Source organism: Bos indicus x Bos taurus, chromosome 11 (genome assembly GCF_003369695.1).
Source record: "Bos indicus x Bos taurus breed Angus x Brahman F1 hybrid chromosome 11, Bos_hybrid_MaternalHap_v2.0, whole genome shotgun sequence".
NCBI classification, from domain to species: domain Eukaryota; kingdom Metazoa; phylum Chordata; class Mammalia; order Artiodactyla; family Bovidae; genus Bos; species Bos indicus x Bos taurus.
In genome coordinates, this window is record NC_040086.1 from 81,061,253 (window position 1) to 81,083,764 (window position 22,512).

The 22,512-nt window shown below is 48.7% G+C and overlaps 1 protein-coding gene across 5 annotated transcripts in view; it reads left to right on the top strand.

Annotated features, from left to right (window-relative positions):
- FAM49A (family with sequence similarity 49 member A) overlaps window positions 1–22,512 on the top strand; it is a 102,492-nt gene that overhangs the window by 25,399 nt on the left and 54,581 nt on the right. For 4 of the 5 annotated variants that reach the window (XM_027556026.1, XM_027556029.1, XM_027556028.1 and 1 more), the window contains one exon: window positions 18,237–18,388. The gene's annotated coding sequence lies outside the window, so the exon portion shown is untranslated. Of the gene's footprint in view, window positions 1–14,837; window positions 14,971–18,236; window positions 18,389–22,512 lie in introns of those variants that run through there. The other variant, XM_027556027.1, reaches the window with a different exon arrangement.

Consider the following 22,512-nt stretch of genomic DNA (forward strand, 5'->3'; position numbering starts at 1 on the left):
TCAAGAGCGTAGCCTTTGTACCAGAGGTTAGAAACCCCCTCTCTGCCCAGTGATTCTTTCAGCATCAGCTAGAGTGGGCTGAGACATGGCAGGTAATGATGCCCAGGGGATCATTACTGAGTTCGGCTGCGAGGATGGAACCCCAGGCTGTAGGGGGAAGGGCCTGGCCTGCAGCCAGTCCCAGGATCCCAAGGCAAGTGGCAGCGACGGTGGGGGAGCAACCTTTGGGGCAAGGCTGGCTTCCTCCTGAATCTGCCATAAAAGGATAAAAGTGCTGCTATCTCATCCGCATTGGGTAGCATTGCTGGATGATAAATTTTTTAAAAGTGTGGATTTTCCTCCCTTTTTGCAATGAGTGTGTGTGTGTGTGTGTGTGTGTGTGTGTTTATGCGTGTGCACGCTTTCATACAGTTTGCAGGCTATATGTGTTAACAGATGGATTCAGCCTCATCTTTATCTAGTGTTACAGAAGATAAAACTGAAACCGGGTGATATGCTGCCTTTTCAATTTAAGAGGAAAAACACTTTTTTAAATGCCTTTAAGGGAAGCCCTTCTGGTAGAAAAGAGCGGTCCAAAATATGGTCTGGCTTTACCCACAAGGCGGACCACAACAGAACCATTTAAAAGTGATTTTTCTCCTTCTCCCCGCCTTCCACCTGACTTCTCCAAAATATATGATCCCTGTGTCAGAAGTAGGCCAAGCTTTAAGGCTGTCATGAACTATGTATCAAGAGACATCCTTACCCAGGAGTCTTGAACGAATGCCCCATGGTTTAAATTTTATAGACTACCTCACCTCCCCCACAGTAGCAGCATTTTCTGTTGCTGCATTCTTCCTGAGATGGAAATAGAAAGTGTTTTACAAAAGGCAGGACAAAACGTTATGCTAATAAAGGTAATTGTGCAAGGCTTGGAAACGCTCCCCTGTGAAGGCAGCTTTAAGCCCTGCGCTCCAGGTACTGGTGAGCAGCCTGCCACGGCTTTGGTCTTTCCTGATTTCAACAGGAGTCAGACATCCCCAGGGTTTCCCTGGTGGCTCAGACGGTAAAGAATCTGCCTGCAATGCAGGAGACCTGGGTTCGATCCCTGGGTCTGGGAATATCCCCTGGAGAAGGAAATGGCAACCCACTCCAGTATTTTTTTTAAATTTTATTTTATTTTTAAACTTTACAATATGGTATTAGTTTTGCCAAATATCGAAATGAATCCGCCACAGGTATACCTGTGTTCCCCATCCTGAACCCTCCTCCCTCCTCCCTCCCCATACCCTCCCTCTGGGTCGTCCCAGTGCACCAGCCCCAAGCATCCAGTATCGAGCATCGAACCTGAACTGGCGACTAGTTTCATACATGATATTATACATGTTTCAATGCCATTCTCCCAAATCTCCCCACCCTCTCCCTCCCCCACAGAGTCCATAAGACTGATCTATACATCAGTGTAGAATCCCAAGGACAAAGGAGCCTGGCAGGCTACAGTCCATGGTGTCCCAAGAAGTTAGACACGACTGAGTGACTAACACAACAGCCATTCCCAGAGGCAGGACTGGTGGAGAGGAGAAACAGATCCACTGGGCAGGTCTCCCTGCCCACCTTTTCTGGCAAGGACTTTTGCCATTTCATCTGAATAGCAAGTATGTTTTACCCACCTATGTGTTCTGTAAGATTCAAGCTGAGGTTTGTGAAAATAATTATTTTATCTGAAACTGGGGACATTAACTGGATAAACAAAAAAGTTGGGTGTTTGGTGTTTGATTTTTTTTGCCTCCTTATTGCTAACCCGTGAATCGGAAAGTGAGTCCTGAACACACAGGTGCCCTGGGCGAGACGCTCCCTGGGTGCAGAATCCCAGAGGGCCTTCCGGACAAGAAGGCCTGGGGCTGCGGGCTGTGGTCTCCTCTGCTCTGAGTGCCATGACCTACTCTCCGTTCATTCTTCTGGGGAGTGCATTTTCATATTTGATAGCCTTGAGATAAGCTAGGGGTCATTCTTCATAGAGGCTTCTCATTTTTTTTTAATCTTTAATAAACCTTTTATTAAATATCTCATTTCATCCCTGTAACACATTGGGGATATGAAGCACATAGTGTGTTTCCCTCATTTTAGAGGTGAAATAATTGACAGCCAGGATGGAATAGTGTGTACGCACACATGTGCTCATGCGCATGTGCACACACACGCAGAGGCATGATGTAAAATATAAACCTGACCGCGTCACCCTGTCCCTGAAAAACGGTGAAAGGTGAACAGTAGGAGCCAGCTGCCACGTGAAGGGTAGATTCCCTTACAAAGCTCTGCTGGCCCCTGTGGTCTGGCTTCCATTTCAGCCCAGGTTTCCCTCCCACCTGACCTATTATTGTCTCATAGTCCAGCCATACAGCAGAGGATGAGATGGTTGGATGGCATCACCGACTCGATGGGCATGGGTTTGAGTAGGCTCTGGGAGTTGGTGATGGACAGGGAGGTCTGGCGTGCTGCAGTCCATGGGGTGGCAAAGAGTCAGACACGACTGAGCGACTGAACTGAACTGAACCAGCCATACCCAACTCACAGAGTGTCTTACATCAGGAGCTTCATCACCTCCATTCATTTTTATTGCCTTATGACCTCTGTCCTCTTTCCCCCGTCTCCTTCTCAACCCCCATGTTGGCCTGGCTAAGTCCTGTGTGGATTCCAGACTTAGACATTGACCCCTCCACGAAGCCTTGACTGACTGGATTCCCACCACGTGGATGGAGTTCGGGGTCCCTCATTAGTGCTCCCACACGAGCCTCTGCTTCCCCCTTACAGCAGTCACCAAACTGTATTTTAATTCTTGTTTCTTGTCTTTATCTTTCCTGGTAGCTCCTGAGTTCCTAGTAAACACGGATGAGGGGGCCATACTTTGTTCTCAGAATCTTTATCCCCAAATGGAAGAAACACAGAAAGCTAGTGTCAGGCGGCAGGGCAGACCTCAGTGGGATTCCTTCTCCTTATTGCTGTACCTCTGTTTGGAGGCACCCCCATTCAAGGGGTCAGCCCACTAGGCAGGGTTTTATACTGTCTCCTGTGTCGTTCAGTTGCATAGCTGCTCTCAGATTCCAAGATGAGGTCCCAGGAGGCATCTTATTTATCTCCTCTACTGACCCAGGCCCTTGGGACCACGTCTAGAAATATTGACCATTTTCGTAGGAATTTTTTAGTAGGAAAAAAAGTCAAGCCTGCTCTCAGGTCATTCTGAAGATGATTAATAATGAAGCAAAATGATTTTTTTATTTTGTAAAATAAAATGCAGGCGTTACTGAAGACATTATTGTACTGTTTCTTTCAATATTAGGACTGTAAATGAAAAAGAAAATAATTTGTTTAAGGCAAGAACATCGGAATCAAAGGGATTCACTAGTTTCAGTGCCTTCCTTTGGGCTTTAGTGCCTTTCTTTACTTCTCTTAGCCTGAGTCATGACCTGTTGCTGGGTCATGGACATGAGAAATGAATGAGAGATGAGCATGGAAGGGGCCAAGTTCAGCCAAGGATGGAGCCAAGTTCTCACCGAGTGGTGGTTACTTTGTAAATTTCTTTCCCTGGAACTACCCTGCTTCCATCCTGTGGCCCCAAGTCCTACCTGGACCACAATTAGCTTATGCCTACGCTCCAAGAAGACTCTTGAGAGTCTCTTGTGTTGCAAGGAGATCCAGCCAGTCCTGAATATTCATTGGAAGGACTGAAGCTGAAACTCCAATCCTTTGGCCACCTGATGTGAAGAACTGACTCATTGGAAAAGACCCTGATGCTGGGAAAGATTGACGGTGGGAGGAGAAGGGGAAGACAGAGGATGAGATTGTTGGATGTCATCACCCACGCGATGGACATGAATTTGAGTAAGCTCCGGGAGTTGGTGATGGACGGGGAAGCCTGGCATGCTGCATGGGATTGCAAAGAGTTGGATACAACTGAGGGACTGAACTGAACTGAATTCTCCAAGTTTCACCATTTAGAGTTCAGAGACCTGAACAAAAAGACTCACTGAGCAGTCACAAAAGTACCCTCAACTAAGAGTCAATAGAAAACCCCACAACAGGCCTGGGGCAGTGCACCCCTCCCCTGGGCCAGGGGCCCCTCATTCTTAAAGAGGATTGGGGGAGGGGAGCAGGTACTCAGGTGGCTTCCAGCCCTGGCATCCTGCGAGCCTAATTGGTAGCTGAGTGACCTGTCATCAGTCGACCAGGATAAATCAATAGACCCTCGTCATTCTGCTGGCAGCTCTGGTGCCTGAGAAGCCGCTGGGTCCAGCTACATCTAGAACTAGCTCTGAACCCTTGGGGTTTTAATTACAGGGCTTTGTGAGTCAGATGGCTCATGGTCAGGGAGACACTGAGGGGGGTCCCATCCTGTCATCTGCTCCCTGAGAAATGGGCCGCCTCTCCCAGTCCAGCCCAGGGACAGGGAACCGAGAGGCTCGCCGGGGGTCTTCCAGGAAAGACTTGTGGCAAAGCTTCTCCCCACAGCCCTGCTGACTTCAGGCCCCAGAGGAGTTGGGGCAGTTGGTATGTGGCATGTCATCGCTTTTCTCTTGTGAGCATCTGGGCCATGCCAGACCGCTTCCCCTGGTGCTTGGAGGGTTTCTTAACCAACGCTGTTTCTGCTTCGGGTGGTTTGTGCTAAATGCATTTGCAGTCCCAAGTGGTACAAGGGATAAAAGGATTGTCTTTAAAAAAAAAAAAAAGTGGTTTGTGAATGTGTGGAAAGCCAGACTGCCTGCTGTGTGTTTTTAACAATCACCTCCCCAGAGAGGGTTCAAAAACTTCACCTTTCAAGATGCTTCAACTCCTATTAGAAAGTGACTTAAATAAGGTTGCTTTTCTGACCACGGCTGGCTGCTGTGACTGTCAGGCTGGCGATTATTTGTTGAAGCTGAGTCCCCGGGGCTGGGATATCACACCATTTCCTCCCATCTCCCTCCCAGAGGAGGTGAAATCCCTCTTGTCAGTTTCTTCTAGCTGGTGTCCCTGTGATGGAGGGTGCACATACACGAGTGTGAGTCTACTAGAGAGACTACACTTTGGGTCCCAGCTAGACTCATTGCTTTTCCCACAGATCATTACTGAGCACCTACTGTATGCCAGGCACTGTGCTGGTGCAGAAACTCATATCCTTGGGCTGTCGCCCTGTAGCACTAACCACCCTGTTCTGCACCCACTGACCCTCCAGGGTTCCTCCAACTGACCCAAGTTGCCTTTATTTTCCTCTTGGATGCTGATGTGTTCAGGGAACTTCAACAGGCCACATGTTTAAGTATCTTTAGTTCAGGGCTTCTCAACTTTGGCACTACTGACATTTGGGGCAAAATAAGTCTTTGTTTTGGAAACGTCCTGTGCATCGTAGGGTGTTTAGCAGTATCTCTGGCCTCTACACACAAGACGCCAGTCGCACTGCACACACTCCAGCTGTGACAACCGGAAATGCCTGTAGACGTTGCCAAATACATCCTCACAACTTTGAAAGTGAAGATGAAAGTCTGTCAGTCATGGCCGACTCTTTGCGGCCCCATGGACTCCTCCAGGCCACGGAATTCTCCAGGCCGTGGAATTCTCCAGGCCAGAATACTGAAGTGGATACCCTTTCCCTTCTCCAGGGGATCTTCCCAACCCAGGGATCGAACTCAGGTCTCCCGCATTGCAGGCGAATTCTTTACCAACGGAACCACAAAGGAAGCCCAAGAATACTGGAATGGGTAGCCTGTCCCTTCTCTAGCAAATCTTCCTGACCCAGGAATCGAACTGGGGTCTCCTGCATTGAAGGCAGATTCTTTACCAACCAAGCTATCTTTACGTTTACTCAAATGCACTTAGGTCCACCGTCCTACCTTATACAGTCGTGTGTCAGGAAAGCAAGGATTCTTTGCTCCCAGTCTACAGTGAAAGTCATTGAGGATCAAGAAGGAGAGAAATGTGCTCAGGCCAAATGGTGAGTTGGGGGCACAGCTGTGGCTACAGTTTGAATCCCCCATCATCCTAACTCAGTGACTTCTGATGGATCCATGGAGTTGTGCCTGGTTAATGTTTAATAACTGACCCTCTAGGGAAAAACATAAACAAACCTGACTAGGAGTGTTTGCCAATTTCCACAGTGTAAGTATTCCCACATGGGCGGTTTCTAATTATAAGACCTCACTGAATGTGAAGTTGGGAAGACATAGGTATAATTGGCTCTGGTGAGCTGGTGCCATGGGTGCTTCTGTCCACACAGCATCCATACAGTGGTCTTTCTGTCTTCCAAACCTTGTTCTTCTACGCTTTCTACCATAAACACACACTCTTATGACTGTGAGGTATGATTGGGGGTATGATTAGGCTAGTCAGGGTTTCTGATCACCTCTGGATAACTATAGAACAGTTAGAGTGGAATTTTCTCCCTTTTCTTTTAGATGGACATCCAGTTTCACAATCTTTCCATCTAAGGAGTTACAGGAGCTCATCAGGAGGGTCTCCTGGACAGAATGAACTCTTAGGCATGAACGAAGTGTTTTGCTCAGCATCAGACAAGTTGACTGGGAGGTACTTAGCGGTACAAAGTAGTGATGGCCACTGGGCTGCAGGGTTCCATATACCATTCCAGAATACCTAGGTGGAATCTTGGCTGGAGTTTTAGTTCAGGCATGAGCTCAGCTTCTGTAAGCCTCAATTTCCATGGCTGTGAACATTGCCTCATCACTGTGGTTGTAAAGAACAAATGAACTGTCTTATGTCCCAGTCTCAAATGCCTACTCTCCCATTGGCTGGTCAATGGAATGGCTGAAGACTATATTGCTGTAAGCTTATTAAGATCAAGAACCTGGTGGGCTACAGTTTATGGGATTGCAGAGTCAGACATGACTGAGCACTTAGTTGGTCTTGACTCTTTTTACCTTGGTCATGGTTCAATGCCATTTGCTCCTAGCCATCTTCTCTGTGGTCCAGCATTTGACGTGGGGAGGGGACCTTGAAACTGTGGGAGGAATTCTCAACTGAGTTCTTATCCCACTCTTGGTGCCACCTCAATATATAAACTCAGGAGTACTTTGGTGTCACTGGAGCGTAGGCAGGCTCAGCGGAGGGGCGGGAGTATGCCGTGACATTTGAATTTGACCTTAGAAGTGGTAGGAAGTACTAGCAGAGTTTTAAACAGGGAACACACATCATCTGATATGCTTTAGAAAGCTCTTTCTGCAGAACATGGGTCTGAGTCCAGGCAGGATGAAACCAGTCGGGAGGCTGGTATAAGAGAACAGTCAAAAAGCGATGAAACAAAAACGCTGACTGGTGCAGGCCGAAAGTGCTATGAGAGTTCAGACAAAACAGAGGTCCGTGTGGACTGGGTATCAGAAAAGTATCAGAGAAGACTTCTTGGAGGAGGTGAGACTGCTGCTGGCCTGGATGGATGGTAAAAAGGAGGGAGGTGTGTGGAGAGGTAAGTCTAGGCTGCAGAACAGGGTGGAAGAGCACTGGGCTTAAAGTGAGAGGTTATATAATGGTGGTTCTCTTTCAGTATGGACCTGATCATGGAGAGATTTGAACACGTCTTAGGAATATGGGTTTCGTTAGAAATTAATGGGTCTCAGAAGGACGATGCATTTTTCTGTAGTCAGTCTGATCTCATCCCAGGCATTTTTTATGTCCATGGTTCCCCCTTCTCTCCCCCTAGGGCCAGGTGTAGGGTGTCTGGGACCCTGATGGGGAGGTGTGTGCATTTGCCCCCTACATCCCTGTGCTATTGAGAAAGGCAGAAGCCCTGTGCATCTTGAGGATGAATGCTGATTTAACGATTCCTAATTTGCCTCGCAACAGAGGGGGGCCCAGGAACTGGAGCAGCTGTGCTATTGTCTGAGGGTCCCCAGTATTTGTCTGCCTGGGCCAGGGTTACGGGCATCTTGTCATCAGCTCAGATAAGCCGGCTCCCAGCTGTCACTGCAGCCCGTTCTCATCACTGTTGCCGCTGTTGACAGGGACCCTCTCCTCTTCCTGAGCGTAACGCACGGCCCCTCATCTCTCCCATCCCTGCTTTGTGAAGGTGTGTCTGGCTCTGTCTGGGAGGGTGGAGTCTGACTAGCCTCATCACGTCCGAGAGAAAGGAGATTTGTACTTTCTTTGAAGTTTTAGAAAACAGAGCTTGCTGGGAAATGACATGAGCAGAATGTCATTACCACTGAGTCTCACGTGAGGAAAACTGAGGCTCAGAGGGGTAAAGCAACTCACCCAGGGTTGCACAGCAAGAGTCAGTGGGGTGAGAACTAGAACCTGTTGGATTTGGCCTGAGGTGTCTGCAGGAGGACCTCCGCTTTCACAGCCTTCAGCAGAGGCCTGGCTTGTCAGAAAACCACTCTCTCCAAGGGCAGTATATAATATATATCCCAGGCTAAGTTCTTTTAGAAACACTCCACTGAAGGGCTGTCTTAGACCTTGAGAGCCCTGAGTTCCAAAGACCTCTCCATTCGTGATGCAGATAGTGCTGAGTGATGTGCTTGGGCTCTGAGAGAGATTTAGGGTCAGAGCAGAAACTGGAGCCCAGATCTCTCGCTTCTCAACCCCCTGTGCTTTGCCACCTCCTACCCCTACCCCAACCCTACCTAGCCTCATGGCGTAAGCAAGGCCTCTGTAGAACAACCAACCCAAACCACTTCAATGGTGCCTTGTGTCAATGACCAGGGGCTGCTGGGAGTTTGTAGGTGGTTTGTGGTCCTTGGGTGGTACTTGCCCTGTGAGACTCTTGTGGCTTTTGGGTGCAGGAGTGCGGCCAGGCTTTGCACGAGGTGCTGGAGTGCAACAGGGTCGTTGGGAACTTGGACAACAAATGCCTCCAGCCAGACTGGCTCTCAGGCTGTGCTCAGTCCAATCTGGCCGTGGTACCATTTCTTAGTTACCTCCAGGCAGCACTGACTTCGAACTTCCATAACAATCATTGACTCTGATAGCCCAGGTCAGTTTTTGCTCCACTTATTTAGGGGGCAGTTGTATTTGCTGAATTTGAGGGCTTCCCTTATGGCTCAGATGGTAAAGAATCTGCCTACAATGCAGGAGATCTGGGTTCAGTTCCTGGGTTGGAAAGATCCCCTGGAGAAGGAAATGGCAACCCACTCCAGTATCCTTGCGTGGGAAATCCCATGGACAGAGGAGCCTGGTGGGCTACAGTCCATGGGGTCACAAGAAGTTAAACATGACTGAGCACACATGCACTGCACGGACCACTTTTTTTTTCTTTTTGGACTGGCCACTTTTTATGTTGGGTCGCCCACATGCCTAAAAGGGAGAGATCATTACCATTGAGCAGACAGGGCAGCCAGGTGTCCAGGTGTCCAAAAACTACAGCTCATGACTGTTGGGCACAAGACCCCAGGCTCTTTCCACAGCTCCGTCGTCCCACTAGTACAAAAACATCTGATAGACGAGCTCACTACTTGGCCACACAGAAAGGATGGGCATGTGTAGGGTCCTCCACAACCTGATGCCAGCCTCTTTCTACTGTGTTTCTGCTGCCTCTTTCTCCCTCTCTAGCCACCCTGAGCCGTTCACTGCCCCCAGGGAGGCTGGATTTTACAAACTTGGCCATGAGTGTTTGTCATTTGTGCAGACTTTGAGCTCATTGTGATAGCTTGTGAAAATTAGGAAGACGTGGGCCCCTCCTCTCAAGGCACTTTCGCTCAGTGGCAGAGAGAGCATATGAACATAAATAGCTGTGGTGCTTTCGAGGCTCATTTGATCTTCAGAGTAGCCCGGAGAGGCTTGCTCATGTATGTGGCTGTACAGCTGCACTGAGCGGACTTTGCATCTGAAGATCAGAGAGGTAGTGAGGGACCAGAGGTCACGGAGCCCAAGCAAGACCCAAGTTCAGGCTAGATCAAGGTTTCCTGGCTCCACCACGAAGCATTCAGTGTTTAGGCTTGCACCACCGCCGATGGCCGTGCATGCAAGCCTGTTAAGTTGTGCCCTCGTCCTTCCAGAAAGGGGATGTTCCTGGAGGTGTAGCCTTGGGAAGGGAGGCAGGAACATGAAGGAGCCCCAGAGATCTGCGATTTGACTGTGCTGGTGCTCAGGCTTGTCAGGGAGAGGAGGCTGATCTCCTTGGATCTCTAAGGTGTCTCCCACTCTCTGACCCCAGGGGATGACCTGATGGAACCAACCTTGTGATTGTCACACATGAGGCAGTCACGTGATGTGCGCCCGACGTCCGGCACCAAGTGAGGAAGAGTGAGGGTTGTGTCGCCCCTGTCCCCCTTTGCTCTCTGACGGTCTGGGATGGCCTGAGCCCAGGTTCTGTCGCTGTCTGTCTATGGGCCGTTTCCTGCTCCAGCCTGGGCTCCTTGCCCTTAGCCCCTAGCGCAAGGGGGTCACATGCTGAGATAGAAGAAGCAGGAGTCAGTCAGGAGAACTGTGTTCTGGTCTTGGTTTTGCCACCTACTTGCTGGGTGCTGTTAACTAAGTCCCTTCCCTCCCCGAGGTTTCAGGCATCCCCTAAATGGCACGACCAATAATTTTAATAATAGTAATAGCAATAACTTGATAGCAGTAGTGGGTTGAATTGTGGTTTATTCTCTCAGTTGCGTCCAGGTCTGTGCGACCCCGTGGACTGTGGCTCCTCTGTTCATCAGATTTTACAGCCAAGAGTAACGGAGGGGGTTACCATTTCCTACTCCAGGGTATCTCCCTCACCCAGGGATTGAACCCACATCTCGGCGTCTCCTGCTTTGGCAGGCAGGGAACCCTGGCCACCGGGGAACCCCAGAGAGTTGAATAAGATAAGTCCACAAAAGATAAGTCCATGCCCTAAACCCCAATGGCATATGAATGTGACCTAATTTGGAAAAAAAAAGTCTTTCTCTTAATCAAAAGTCATCACTAGCAGACACTTCTATGCAAAACAAGAGGCTGGCTGTGTGCATTATTGCAGGGCCCTGCGGCCTGTGTCTTCACCAGTCCCTCTGGGGGTCTCTGGGCTCCCCAGCACCACTGAGCTTTCCTGGGCTGTCAGAGAATCACTGCACCAGAGGTCCTGGGATGCCCCTGATGAAATAACTGCAGGAAGCAGCTCTTAAGAGAATGGACTTAGTGCCTGTTGCTCTCTTGTTAGCGTTTCACTTGTATTCATGTGTGAGATTGATTTAAGACTGATTTCCTGTTTCAAAAGAACAGCAGATTCTTTTTTCCTCTTGATCAGACATTCTTAAGAAGGCGGAAAAGAAACAAAAAGCTTAAGAAACAAAAAACAAGCTTTAAGTGCCGCCTCCCTCCTCCCCAGGCTCATAGAGTCAGAGGAGAGATCCCTGGACAGGTGGGTATAACCCCACACCCTCCAAGGGTTGGGGGATCGGTGCCTGCTGGCAATGGAGACAGGGCACCTGTCCCAGCCCTGCACCCCCTTCCAAGGAAGCAGGGTCTTGGGTCCTGTCATGGGTGGCGGTTTCTCCAGCAGGATGCAGCAGCTTCTCTTTGCAATGTTTCCTGTCCTGTTGCCTTGGGCCGCCGGAGATGAGAGAGACGCCGAGCCCTCAGGTCTGGGGGACTGGCTGGTTATCAGAACACCTGCCTGTTGAGGTTCTGGGTGCGAGGGCACCAGGCGCCCAGCAGTGCTTTCAAAATCTATTGCTGAACAAGTCACACCCTTGCTTCCCAAATCATAGGATATCCGCTTTATCATCAGCTTGCCTGTTTTATCCGTAAGGCCCATGAGGCCAACAGGTGTAGAAGACTTTCTGGTGAGCAAAGGGAGAGTGGATTGTTGCAAAGGAGTGTTTGGGTAAATTAGAAAGCAGGAGATCATGCAGTAGCATTCTCCACCGAATCAGTGAGGCTTAAAAGAACCCACCCCCGGGACTGTGGTTATAGCAGGGTGACAAAAGGTCTTTGTGTGCCTGGGACAGGACTGGTTAATGCGTGTTGTCCCAGCGGCACGATTATTATTTTAATTTTTTCCTGTTTTCTGATTCATTGATTTCTGTTGCAGTCCCTCAGTTTATTTTTTATTTTTACTTTTTTGGCTGCACCATGCAGCACGTGGGATCTTAGTTCCCTGACCAGGGATCGAACTCATGCCCCCTGCATTAGAAGAGGGGGTTCTCAACTGCTGGACCACCAGGGAAGTTCCCCAGCAGCATTATTAATAGGCCCTTTTCACTCTGGCAAGAACCCAGGTTTGGATCATAAGCTGCTTGATTACCTTAATAGTATGTAACCATATAGGTGGATATGTAGCATGGATACATAAGTGGATACATAGTATGGATAAAGTGTGGATAATATGTCTAAGTTTAAAGACCTGTACCTTTGTGCTTTAACAGTTCAAAAGTTGGTTGTGGGTTAGCACCATCAGTCATGGGCAGAGCCTGTCACCATCTCATGACACACGTAGCTTAGAGGTAAGACCATGGACCAAAATGTCAGACAACAGTTCAGATCCTTGCTCCTAACCAACTAGCTACTTATCCTTTAGGATATGATTTAGCTTATCTCAACTATAAATTAAGAATAATCATACGGCCTTCTTAGAGTTGATGTTATTACCATATAACCTATATAAAGCATCTAGTTCATTTCTGATAGATGACAGGTGTCAATAAATGGTGGCTGCCATGATGATGACGCTGGCGTCATGACTGTTGTTATTTTGGCTCTAGTCTCCCCGTCTGTGAAATGATGAGGGATGTTCTCTGTCCTTTCCTGCTCCCCAGTTCCTCCTGAGTCTGAATTCACCCGGCACCCTTAGAACCCAGGCTCCCTGGTAGTGTGTGCACTCACTGCTCTGGGTGAGAACTTTTGGCAGAGTCTCATTCACCAGCTGCCCAGTGGGTCCCTCCCTCTGTGACACGGGCACTGAGTTCTCAAGAACACTATCCCTTCCATCCACCCTGATGTCTCTCCCATCTTGGGTCCTCCCTCAAACCCTCCGCAGCCCACCTCACTTCCTCTTCCCACGAGTGGTGCTGTGTCAATACTGAAGCCAGGAAGTCCTTTACTGGTGCTGGCTGACACCCAGGGGGTGGGGGCAGGGCTGCCACCCAGGAAGGGCTGGGGACCAGAATCCTGGTCCTGCCTGCTCAGCACCTTTCAATCACTATTTCCCGCCCTGGAGAGTTTCCTCCTTTCCTCCACCTTTGGCATGAAGGCAGTGTCTGCTTCTAGTGCGCCTCCTGTGTTCCCCGTTTCTTTCCACTAAGTGACTGTTCTGTGTGTCTCTTTCTTTCCTTTTTTCTTTTTTTTTAAAATGTAACTGCTTTGGGATGGAGTATGTGCATGCTAAGTCACTTCATTCATGTCTGACTCTTTGAGACCCTATGGACTGTAGCCCGCCAGACTCCTCTGTCCATGGGATTCTCCAGGCAAGAATACTGGAGTGGGCTGCCATGCCCTTCTCCAGGGGATCTTCCTGACTCAGGGGTTGAACCCACATCCCTTAAGTCTCCTGTATTGGCAGACAGGTTCTTTACCACTAGTGCCACATGGGGAGACGGAATATTAACAGCATAGTAGTTAAGAGCAGGAATGGAGCCAGACTGCAGGAATTCAGCTCTTGTCTCTACTGCTCAAAAGCCAAGTCCCTTGGACAAGGCCTCAGTTTCCTCGTCTGTAAAAGCAGCTGGAAGAACACCTATCTGTCCAGTGTGTCAGGGAGTCACCAGGTCTCCAGTGTTCAGTGACACCTGATGCACTGTGGGAACCTGATGAGCAGGAGTCGTATTTTTCTTCACACTGACCGGGGCTCCTGCTGCTGTGGGAGAGAGCGTTCTGAGGTTCCCTGACTCAGGGTGTAGGCCCTGCCGCTGGTTAACCTGTGGCTGGAACAAGTAGGCTTTGCCCTGCTCTGGATTCTGAGTCCCCTCAGCTTGGAGGGCAGGCAGGTGGTCTTCCAGGCTCTCCAGTTCCCTCACCGTCTATAGGTATCACCTTCTGTCTGTCCAGTGGTTCCACTTTCAGAACCATTCAAAAATGGCAGACACACAGACGTCCTAAGCTATTTCTCAGCCCCCCCGCCCCTGAAAGGGGGAGGCGAGGTGGGCGGTGGACAGGAGGCAGTGAAAAGGTCCCAGGTCACTAGACTGGAGAAGGTCAGGAGATGCCCGTTCTGGTTTCGGTTCTGTCCTGTGAACCTGGAGAAGTCATTTTATGTCTCTGGGTTTTAGCTTCCCCATTTTTAACATGGGCTAATAACACCATGCTTTGTCCCTCTCAACACATTATTGATCCGGGAGTTTTTTGCAGAAACTGATGCCTGTGACCAGCCATTTGTAATGTAAGTGAATATTGGAACACTCCGGTCAATAATGTTTGGATAACAAAAGATGTATTAATACGTCTCTGGTCAAAAAGCTGTTACAATGACCAAAGAAGACAAGATATTGACAAGAGAGGCTTCCCTGGTGGCTCAGGTGATAAAGAAGCTGCCTGCAACGCAGGAGACACGGGTTTGATCCCTGGGTCAGGAAGATCCCCTGGAGGAGGGCATGGCAACCCACTCCAGTATTCTTGCCTGGAGAATCCCATGGACAGAGGAGCCTAGCGGGCCACAGGTCACGGGGTCGCAGAATCAGACACCACTGAGCACAAGCACTCAGGTGCTGCCACAGCGCCGCCTACTGGTGGTCTCGGGTGGTGCTGGTTTCCTCCCTGGGGCAAAGGGACAGTGGCTGTGGCTCCGGTCATTTGTAACCATGGCAACAGAAGCAGACCCGTGCTGATGTTGTGTGAGGTTGGGCTGCTGGTGGGGACCAGAGGCGGAAGTTGTCAGTGTCTTTCTTCACTTGACTCTGTGCTCCCTGACGGATCTCTGGCCTGTGGGTGACTCAGACAGGAAACCGCCAGCCGTCCCTTCAAAAAGCTTGGACTCCTCTCAAAGATACGCTTGCTTTTCATTGCTCTGTGTTTGTTTGGATGGTGGGGGAGTAGTTTACAGAATCAAGGCCAGAGCCCTGGAGCAGGCTTCTCCTTGGGAGGGTCTCCGTGATTGAATGGACAAGATGGAAGGAGGTAGGACCCTGTGAGGGCTGGGTGAGGATCCAAGCTATCTAAATGCTGGTCTGTGGGTCAGAGCCAGTGATGACACAGATCTCTCCAGAAGCTTGGCCCCAAATCCAGGTTGGGCTGTACTTTTTTTTTTTTTTTTCCTTTTTTTTTTTTTAGCTTCTCTAGATGCACAACAAGTTTGGGGAACCACTGGAGTGGGTTGGACTGGTATCTAGGACTTGTCTTTGGGGGGGACCTCTGTATTCCCTGCCTACCATCTAGTACCCATTCAGATCCTGTAAAGTATTATTAGTTTTGATATTACAGAGTGATCAGGTTATTAGTTTAGCTTTCTATTTGTGTGGTTGTTCAGCTTACCAGGTGACTGCCAGCCTCAATGGTGCCCACTGGGAGTTGGGGGACTTTCGTTGTGTCTGTAATTAAGTAAAGTGAACAAAAGGAAAAGATTCTGGAAGTACTTAGAGTCATGGTCTGGAGGAGACCCAGCATTCTGCTGGCCTTGACTCTCTTAGTATTGCGATAGAAGAAAGTGTGATTCTTGCCGGACCCCACTGGGGGAGATCAAGTCCTAATCAAACACATGAAAATGGTTCTAATTTTGAGAGCATTTGAGCAGGACAGGGGTGGGGACGGGATCACACCCCCTGATACTGATTGCCTCGAAAGTTCCCGGGTCCTTTTGTGACACTCTGGCTTCAGCCACAACCAAGAGGTGAGAGAGGTGGTCTCCCCTGGATTCTTCTTTAGAAAGCCACTGTAGTCAGGGGCCCTGGCACACAGCACCTGTGGGGGGCACCCTTCTCCTTGGCCTGTGCTCTGCTGGGAATTCACGGGCACGACCCCAAAGGTGGGGGAAACTAACTTCTCTCCCCGGCCCGACCCCGATCCCCCCATTCCCCACCCCGCTACCACCATGACCTGGTTTCCCAAAATGCAAGGCTCAGAAATCCCTTTCTCATCAGGCAGGAGTTGCTGTGTTTTCTCTATCATTTCCTTCCCTTCCCCCGCCACTTCCTGTTTTTTCTTCCCCTTTCTCCACCCCCCATCATCTCTCCAGCCTGTCCCTTGTTGTCCAAGACCAGGAACAGAGGCCGGCCGTTGATAATCATGATTTCCTGACAGGCCCTCTGGCTGCTCGGGGCCAGGGCCAGCCCAGCATCTCTGGGGCACGTGAGCCCTGGTTGGCAGCACACAGGAAGCCAGGGCCCTTCCAGCCTCTTGTCTGAATGAGAATCTAACGAGAATAACCCTTCATGTCCTGACAGCATTAACAGCTGCCAGAGAACTTTCGCCTGCCTTCAAGCTAACACACTGGAAAATAAGACAGCTCCTAGTGTTTTTTGGCCTAATAACTGTAGTCCAGTTTAGATGAACAAAACACGGATTTTGGAGTCAGAGATGAGTCCATGCCTAATTCTGCACCGAATTTTCTTTATGACTCTGCAGGGCATTCTAGTTCTCTCCAACTCAGCTCTAGGTCTAACCTTTTGGGAAAATGGAACTCATGGTACCTTTAGGGGAAGTTTTTGAGGATAAATTAGGAAACTGTATCTATAAGATTCACATGATATGAATGCTTTGCTTCATGAATGTGGGATCCCTTCTTTGGTTTTGATGTTTTGCATAGAGGAGTGGCTGTTCAAATGTACACTGTTCAGAAAAATCACATAATAAAACAACAAGGTCCTACTGTGTAGCGGAGACATTGTTTTGCTGACAAAAGTCCGTCTGGTCAAAGCTATGGTTTTTCCAGTAGTCATGTATGGATGTGAGAGTTGGACTAAAAAGAAAGCTGAGCACCGAAGAACTGAGGCTTTTGAACTGTGGTGTTGGAGAAGACTCTTGAGAGTCCCTTGGACTGCAAGGAGATCCAACCAGTCCATCCTAAAGGAGTTCAGTCCTGGGTGTTCATTGGAAGGACTGATGTTGAAGCTGAAACTCCAATACTTTGGCCACCTGATGCGGAGAGCTGACTCATTGGAAAAGACCTTGATGCTGGGAAAGATTAATGGTGGGAGAAGGGGATGACAGAGGATGAGATTGTTGGATAGCATCACCGACTCGATGGACATGAGTTTGAGCAAGCTCCGGGAGTTGGTGATGGACCGGGAGGCCTGGTGTGCTGCAGTCCTTGGGGTCACAAAGAGTCAGACATGACTGAGCGACTGAACTGAACTGAACTGAACTGTGTAGCACAGGGATCTATGTTCAATATCCAGTAATAAAATATAATGGACATACTCAGACATATGTATATATGTATAACTGAATCACTTTCTCTGGTAGCTCAGTTGGTAAAGAATCTACCTGCAATGCAGAAGATGTGGGTTTGATCCCTGGGTCAGGAAAATCCCTTAGAGGAGGAAATGGCACCCATTCCAGTATTCTTGTCTGGGAAATCCAATGGACAGAGGAACCTGGCAGGCTACAGTCCATGGGGTCGCAAGAGTTGAACACAACTGAGTGGCTAAACTACCATCATAACTGAATAACTTTGCTGTATACCAGAAACTAACACAAAATTGTAAATCAATTATAGTTTAACAAAAAAAAAGGTGGGGGGAATCACATAATGGATGATATCCATGGGAGGAGAGTCCATGTGTATTTCTGTGTTTTCTTGAAACATGTAGTGACAGATAGACAAAAAGAGACAGAGACAGATCAGCTGACCTAGGGGCTGGGTATACAGACGACTCTCATTAAAAAACCAACTCCACCCACCACTGTGCTCATGGGTCCCTCTCTTCCATAACAGTATTTTTCTAAAGGGAAACAGGGAAAACCATGCCAACCACATGCCTGAGGTGGACTGTTTTACTCATTCAGCTCCCAGGGGGTAATACTACAAAAAACTACAAAAACAGCATTCTGGAAAAAGTGCCACCTCTCTTTTGGAAAATCTGTTTTAAAAAAGAAAAAGAAAAACAGAGAGTTCCATGCAGGGTCAATGACCACTTGTTTGAGAAGTCAGATGGGTCACGTGGCTGCTTTTTAAAAATTTGTTTTAAAATTCCAGAGGCCAAAGAGTCAGAGACACGTTCTGATCTGGAGTCTTCCTCCAAGTGGCAAGACCCTTGAGTGAGGCTCTTTTCTTCTCTGAGCCTCAGTTTCCCCAACTACATGTGACAAGGTTGTTGTGTTTCTTCCGTCCCTGGTAATCGGTGATTCTGGGGCTGTCTCTGCTCTGCGTAAATGAATGTGTTATGGCCAGAGTAGAAGAGGAAATGGCCTCTCCTAGTAACATGACTTGTGTTCCCTTTCTGCAGATTATCACTCACCAGGGAGAGAGAAACCACAGGACTCTCAGGGGCCACAGCCCTGATCTGGGGAGCTAGACTTGTCTTGGCTGAACAGCTGCTCATCTGATTCGTTCCATCAGCCTGGATTGGTGACTCCGAGTCACGGGAGAGATCTCCAGGTAAGAAACAACTGTCTTTGCTTTTAGCCGACAGCACGGTGATGACCAGCATTTTTAGTGCAGAGAATCTATGATATTCGGGCTTCCAGAATACCCAGAAGTCTCAAGGATGGTCCTTCGGCCATATTTCTCATCTCTGATTGGAACTCATGCTTCCTTACACCACATACATGTACAAGGAGAAAAAAGAAAAAACAAGGGTATAATAAAGAACTGATGTGTATTTCAAAGTAGCTCATTCTGAAGTGGTCAACTGTCCCCAGGTTCTGTAACTGCATTTTGAGTGGGAGCATTTGCTACATGAGTCTTCTGAGTGTTTAGGCAAGAAACAGAGGAGCTTGAAACATGGAGGGGGAGCAGCTCAGAACTGTTGTTGTAGGTTGCTCTGTCCCTACAGAATCCATCTGAGGGTTTCTTTCTGCCCATCCTGGCCATCCAGATTAAGACCAGCAAGGAGAGAAGTGGCTGACCTGGCATGAATTTAAGCCTCATGCCAGAGGCCTGGTTGGTGTCTCACTTGCTAAAACATTTTGGGAGGTAAAACCAGCTGAATTTCCAGGTAAATTTGGCACCGCGGTGCACCACTACGGACTATGGTGCCCTTGCCTCTTCCCTCATCGCCAGCACGTTGGCTTTTTCTCTCCCACCGCCTCCCAGTCAGTTTTGGATACTTTTCTTCTTACCTGGAAGGGGAGAGGGTCATACCTACTTGAACCTCTTTGAACATCGGCCTGACACAAGCTGACATTCCTCCCAGGTGACCTAAGATCTGCTGATTTTGTCTGCTGGGACTGTGGGGGTATCAGTGCATCTCCTTTAAGCTGGCCCAGGGCACCCACACATCCGAGGTCAGCAGTCACGAAGGAGGTGACAATACGCCCTGATGACCACACGCCCGTTTGTTACTCTTTCAGTGTTTGCTGCTGTTACCTTCTGCTGTCTTCTCCTAAAGCTCATCTTTTTCATTTACATATTTTTATTTTCCCCTGAAAAGCAAAATCAGAAGCATTTCATAAAGCTTGACAGTACAGAAGGTAAGGCCAGGTGATTTCGCAGGTATTTTCCAGTTCTGAAGTCCTGGGGTTATTTTGTCCCAGACTTGTTCCTTATGCCAGATTCTCATTCTTGGGGGAACTGATTTGTCTTGTGCTCCTTGCCTTTCTTCCTCTTATGATTTCTTTCCCCCGAGGGGTCCCTGAGTTGTAGCATAATTCAGAGGAAGGAGAAGAGCTTTTGAAATTAGACAGACTTGATTTCACATCTCAGTTCTGCTATTTATTGGTTGAGTGATTTTTGCTTAGATCATCGTAAATTCCTGAGCTTCAGTTTCCCCACCGTAAGATGGGGACAGTCCCTGCTGTGATGAAGGCTTGTGCTTAGGCTCCAAGGAGACGATAATGCATTGCCGTGGGTTCTTGCAGATGGTAAACCTCAAAAAAATGTCAGCTTCTTTCCCTGGTCATCCTTATTCAGAGGTATTTCAATACAGCTTTGAGCCCCCATTGAGCTCCCTTTGAACCTGTGGCCAAAACCCTAGGGACAGGCTAGTCTACATACACAAGTAAAGAAGAGAACTGTTAACAGCTCTCAATTTCAGCATTCCTCTTCAGTAGCAGCCTTCCCTCTTCTAGCTTTGACAGACCACCTTCTGCAGTTCAACTATTTGACAGTTTGCTCTGTTACATCTCACCACCCTCCCAGCCTCTTGAGTACATCTTTGTCCCATCAGATAGTAGCTGAAAACTAACTCATCACCAGCAGCTTTCCCACTTCAGACCAGCGTACTTCCAAGATCCAGACGAATGTCCTTACAGCTAGGATCAGCTGATTTGGGGGCAGATTTCCTGGCCCCTCAGCAAGACAGTTAGGTTTCAAGCACATGTTTGTCCAGGCCCACAGTGTTGGTTTTCTTCCTTAACTGTTAGCTCTTATGGGGCATTCTTTTATCCAGCCATCCATGCATTCCACAAATATGAATGAAGCATGTCTACACAGCAGGGGCATTCTTGGGGTTAGGGTTCTGTACAAAACAAAGCAAAATTCCTGTTTCCTTTGAGCTTGCATTCTGATGGGATCAAGGGCGTGTCAGTAAATAAACAAGCATATATTATCCCAGGTAGTACTAAGTGTTATGGAAAAAATAAAGCAAAAAATAATGACCATAAAGCCAATTCACAGTGATAGCAGTACCTGTATGCCTGTAGCCCCCAGCCTCCTGTTTTCAGCAGGATACCAGGGAAGTCCCCCTGACTGGGTGTCACTGGAGCAGGATCCGAACAAAGTTGGGGACGGAGGCTTGAAGGAAAGTGGGAACAAAGGCTGTGAAGTGGGCATGTGCTTGGGCTACAAGGAGCTGCCAGTGGCCAATAGGATTGGAGCAGACGGAACGAGGGACAGTGGAAGGAGGTGAGGACAGGAGGCGTGGGCAGGTGGTGCAGGCCTTGTGAGCCACTGTGAAGACTTGGGCTTTTATGTTCTGGTTGACTTTTCCAGAGCCTCCTCTACCCTTCTCCTTCTTCCCCAGAATATCTCAAGGGCCTCATCCCTGAAACATCCTGCAATAGAAATGAAGATGGATGTTCTTGCCCAATAGAGTACTCACCATTCATTCCCAAACCTGTATTGGGCACTCGGTAGTGAGACTCTGGAGATAAATGAGACTTGGCCCCGTTCTAGGAGCCTGTGGCCAGGCACTGGTTCAAGGCTGCTTGGAGAGTATGCATGGATAAATCAGGTCCAAGTGAGCAGTTGTCCTAATTTGGTTACTTTGGAAGCAATTGCCAGAGTGGGAATTTTCTGCTGGTACCTCCCACAAGTTGCTGGTACTAATTTTCTTGGAATTCATTCACCTAGACTGTTGCCAAGCCTGGCCTTTTGGGTTGAGGGAGGATCAATCCATTCAGCAAACCTGTGAGTGCCTATTCTGTGTTGGTACCAGTGCTAGACACCTGGGGAAAAGATGCTGAGATCCAGCCCCTGCCCTTGGGTGGTTTATGGTTTTCCTGAGAAGCCTGCTAGTAATTATACAGCACACCACTTATCAGATGAGAGTGGGTGTGAGGGAGCCAAGAGATGGAGCATTTGGGGTAGTGAGCTCCCCGTCCCTGGGAGAATGTAAGCAGAATGAGGGGCATAGCTGAGGAAGCTTCCTAGGGACACACTATCTCCACTGAGTCCTGGAAGTGAGAGGAGTAGTCTGCCAGGTGAATAGCAGGGAGAGCGGGAAACTTCAGGGAAAGGTTAGGCATTTCCAGGCAGAAAGGGGGCGTACACAAGGGCTGCCTCTCGGAGGACCTGTGAAGGTGAGGTGAAGGTGAGGTGAGTCTGAGCAAGAGAGAGTCATTCAGAGACAGAAGGTGGGAGGACTAACCAGGGGCCTTGAATGTCAGGCCGAGAGGGTTGGGTGAATCCTGAGGACAGCTCAGAGCTGGTAACAGAAACTTAAGTGAAGACGGATGGACCTGATGAGGAAGTTTTACAAAGCAAAGGGTCAGCTTTTATTTGACCCCCTCTTCTGTAAAGTGCTGATTTTACGTCCACTCCTTATAATAGTATATGATCATACCTCAGCTGTAAAACAGATTCATACAGACCAACTGAGTGAGATGCTTGTGAGGGTGCCCAGCCTTTCCACCACGAGGTCCCTGGGAATGGTGAGTGCTGATGGCCCTGCACCTGCATCTTGGTGCACAAATTACTGGGAAATGGTTAAAACACGAGTCTTGTGTTCTATTCATGGGTCGCAAAGAGTCCGACTCTTTGCGATCCCATGGACTACAGCACACCAGGCTTCCCTGTCCTTCATCGATTCCCAGAGCTTGCTCAAACTCATGGTCATTGAATCGGTGGTGCCATCCAACCATCTCATCCTCTGTCGACCCCTTCTCCTGCCTTCAGTCTTTCCCAGCAGGTGAATGGAATTGTACACATGCATTAAACAGACAATATCTGAACCCTCATGATGCACCAGCCACCATGCTAGGCCTGGGAGCATCCAGACAAATGAAGCCCGATCAGCCCCCCAAGTAATTCATAGCTCGTGACAAAGACAGAGGAACCAGCAGTAACAGGAGCAGATGGTGGGCAAGAGCCTCAGCATAAACAAAGTGATGTGGGTGCGGAAA